Source organism: Cervus canadensis, chromosome 22, assembly GCF_019320065.1.
Source record: "Cervus canadensis isolate Bull #8, Minnesota chromosome 22, ASM1932006v1, whole genome shotgun sequence".
In the NCBI taxonomy this organism is placed as follows: domain Eukaryota; kingdom Metazoa; phylum Chordata; class Mammalia; order Artiodactyla; family Cervidae; genus Cervus; species Cervus canadensis.
The window spans coordinates 48,546,407-48,550,702 of NC_057407.1; positions in this window are offsets into that span (position 1 = coordinate 48,546,407).

Consider the following 4,296-nt stretch of genomic DNA (forward strand, 5'->3'; position numbering starts at 1 on the left):
CAAGCAGCCTGTGCATTTCTTTTTCCTTTGAGTTAAACGCAACGAAGGAACAGAAGGAATGAGAGATTCAGCCACATGCACCTTCTTCCATGTCCTGACTCCTGTACACACACACACACACACACACACACACACACACACACACATGCATACACACACGTGTATTTGCCTACTCACAGCTGGGCCTGGGGATAGGCCATGTTTCCTCCTCCAACAGTCAGCCTGACAGACTAACATCTCCAGAGTCTACTTTTGTTCTAAACAGGATTTCTGCTTCTTTAAAAAATTTATTTGAAAATCCTTGATAGGAGGAAGATTAGAGTTCTTCCGGAAAGTGTTTCTATTACAAACCCAGATCTCCTTGAAAACTCTAACCTGACTTTTGATGAGCTGAGAGAATTAACGATCAAGGTCAGCCATCTCTCGGTTGATTCGGAGGACTCTGATGTTTGGCATCTGGGACAATCTCCAGGAAGACAGACGGCATCGTCTCACTTTGGTCCAGCTGTTCAGCCATCTCACAGCCTCCTCGGGGAGAGGGGTGGAGATAAAGTGCTTCCCCCTTACTCTGACCCAGAAGCTTTGAGTAAAAGAGAAAAACTCACCAACCTGGTCTGTTCTGATTCCTCCTCTGTGAAGTCAGGAACATTCCAGGTGAGAGGCTCTTTCCCTCCCTTGGTTGTGACTGACCCTGTATTGTCCCCGGGGGGTTCCGCTCCTGGGCCAACGCGACCAGAAACGTGGTGGGAAAGAAGCCCTGAAGCTATTAGCCAGGAAAAGGGACTTTGTGAGCAGTGATTAAAAAACAAACAAACAGGTGCTCCCCAACTCCCCACTGCCAAATAACCACCTGCAAAGCGAGCAGTCAAAATAGTCAAAGGATTCCAGGAAACTGGAAACATGCTGACATCTATGTGAAGGAAAACTGAAAGGGGGAGGAAATTGGTGGAATAGAAAATGGAAGAAACTTGTTTTTATCCCAAGAGAACTACCACCCTACCTATCTTTGTACGGTTGAAGCAAACTTAGCTGTGATCCCCACAGGCGAGCGCTGGAGAGGTGGGTCCTGAGGGGCGGGGCTGGGTGGAGCTCTCAGAGCCTCAGTTCTCGTCTGTATAATGGGTGTGACCCCGACACCTGCCTCATGGGATCGCTATGGGTACTCACTCGCCCGTATGAGCCAGCAGGGAAGTACTCACTGCATAACAGCTGTTATAGTGGGTGTTTGCATTCCCTCAAGCTCCACTGGGGCTTCCGTTGTGGCTCAGTTAGTAAAGAATCCACTGCAATGTGGGAGACCTGGGTTCGATCCCTCGGTTGGGAAGATCCCCTGGAGAAGGGAAAGGCTATCCACTCCAGTATTCTGGCCTGGAAAATTCCATGAACTGTATCGTCCCTGGGGTTGCAAAGAGTCGGACACGAGTGAGCGACTTTCACTTTCACTTTTCAAGCTTCATAGCCAGATGAGTGTGTCTTCGAAGCTCAGGAAAGAAGCCAGGGACGGTAGCAGGAAGATGTCATCGGTTGGGAGACTCAAGGGCAAGGCTACTCCCGGGGAGTATACCTGCACCAAGATTACTAAGAAGCCATAGCAGGGTCAGTGAGAAAGTTCAAGGTGTGACTGATGGATGACCTTAGAAGCTGAGGTGCCCTCTTATTACCACTGGCTGTGGATGGGGGTCAGTTGGATGAACAGCGCAGGACAGAGCTAGACCTATGGGACCTCAAGGGGTGTCTCCAAGAGGATCCTTTCCTACTGGATTATCATAGCCCCTTTTTTAAACATTTTTTGACATGAACCATTTTTTAAAAGTCTTTATTGAATTTCTTACAGTGTTGCTTCTGTTTTATGTTTTGGTTTTTTGGCCTCAAGACATATGGGATCTCAGCTCGTCCACCAGGGATGGAACCCACACCCCCTGCATTGGAAGGTGAAGTCTTAACCAGTGGAACGCCAGGGAGATCCCTATCATCACCTCTTAATATCACTTTGTAAGCACATGAGTGGACCGAGCATGCTCCTCTCTGACCCCCTCTTTGAGCAACAAATGTGTGCCCTCCTGTTCCTCTCTGTTTTCATCTCCAAAAATATCTTTACTGTTCTCTGTGACCACATAGACTCCAAACTATGTTTAAAATCCCAAGTCTTACAGAGTAGTCAAGATCACCACCAGCAGCAATTTGGAATTAAATTTTATTTTTGTTTGCTTTTGCTAAAGTGGATTGAACCGTAGAGCCTCCTCTTCAGCATGAGTCTTCAGGGAACAATGATCTTCTCTGCATTTCCATGCCAACGCATTTACATCTTACTAAAACCTGACCCATATTCGTGGTATCCATCTGAAATTTGAGTTGTCGCCAACTCTGCACTTTCCTGGAGACTCTGGAAGTGGACATTTATTTGGGTACTTCTAGGAATGTTTCTCTAGTGGAAAGCCCTTAAAGTAGAAACGTGGATAATATACATACAATGAAATATTCTTCTGCCTTAAAAGGGAAGGAAGTTCTGCAGTGTGCTACATGGCTGAACCTTGAGAACATTATGCTGAGTGAAATAAGCCAGTCACAGAAGGAAAAAAAAGCTGCAGGAGTCCACTTAATCAAGGTCCCTAGAGTGGTCAAAATCATGGATGCAGAGTGGAATGGGGGGTGCCAAGGGATGGGCGGAGGGGAAATGGGGAGTTGTGCGATAGGTACAGTTTCAGTTTTGCAAGGTAAGAAAGCTCTGGAGAGGGATGCTGATGGTTGCACAATAGTGTGAGTGTGTTTAACACTGAAAAGTAAGATGGTGGGTAGCTGAAATAGCTCAGTTGGGAGAGCGTTAGACTGAAAAGTAAGACGGTGAATTGCGTGTTGTGTGTATTTTACAATTAAAAATGCTAACAAGAAACAAAAAGTAGAAATGCTGAGTCCAAAGGTGAGTCCTTTTTTAAATTTAATACTGTCAGCGTGCCCTTCAGGAAGGCTGTCCTGGTTTTGTTCTAGCAGCTGTGGGTAAGCCCACCTCCCACAGCCTCATTGGCAGGAGTGTCACCAACCCTTTCTCCATCGTGTTTTGGTTTTGGCAAGCAGAATGGCCACACACACAAAAAAAATTGTAAGAGGACTAACACTCTCAACTTGAAGTGCAACAAGTGTTCATCTGGAGACTTCACTGATGGTCCAGTGGTTAGGGCTCCACACTTCCACTGCAGGGGGCACAGGTTCCAATCCTGGTCCGGGAACTAAGATCTCCCATGCCAAGGGGCAAGGCCTCCCCTACCCCACAGAGAAGGATGTTTATCAGCTTGATCCCTCCAGAAGCTCCAGAGTAGCCACACAGAAAATGCAGGCTGCAGCATTCTGCAGGATAGGGGTAAATCTCCCAAAGATGCATCTAGAAACTCAGGAGTTATTCTCGTTGTCTTCCCCCATCCCACTCCCTAACCTTAAAATGATGACTCCAAATATCACAGAGTGGCCTACATACTTGCCTGAAACAGCTGTCCTGCAGAATCACAAAAACGTGGGCTAAAAATAGCCTCAGTCTCTAAAAAGTTTGAGCCCCAGGGAACAAAGCCCTCATAGAAATGTCTCCACCTCCATCCAGGCCACACAAAGCTGACCCAGCTCTGTCCCCGGTGCTCGTCATCCTTCGTGACCATCTCTCTCTGCCCTGGAAATAGATTCCTGGCATCTTTTTGCCTTCTTGGTCCCTCGAGGGAAGGGAGGCAGGGTAGGAGGGAAGATAATGCAGTTACACCCAAGCTCCAAGCTTGTGTCATTATTTCCATGTTATAAATGCCTGCACGGGCTCGGATTTTAAATAACGTGTCTGAATGCCCACGGCTAGAGTAAGTAGCCAAATTTCAAACTTAGGGCTCGCTTCCAAGATCCTGTGGTGACAGTTCTCCTTTCCGTGCAGCCCATTCCCCCAAAGAGTTCTATCAGACACTCAGGTCACATCCCCACTGAGGGTGAGATGCTGTGTCTTAAGCAGAGAACACAGGCTCTGAGTAGGGTAGGATCCTGCAGAACTGGGAGGCAGCTTTCTCAACAACAGCCCACCTAAGGAACGCCTGGTACCTTGCTGATGGCTTTCCCTCCCTCTTAGTGAGTGAGGAGACACATTTTTCTGGGTGGCAGGTGGGAGTGTGGCTCAGCTCCGCGTTGTCATTGGCAGGCCTGCTGTCTCTGCCATTGTAAGGTATGCGGGTCTGTCAAGTTCACCTCCAAACCTCTGTGCTGTTGTGGGGGCTGCTGGATGGGGGGATGGCTCCTGGTGGCCCCCACCTGCCTTGCACTTTACAGGCACAA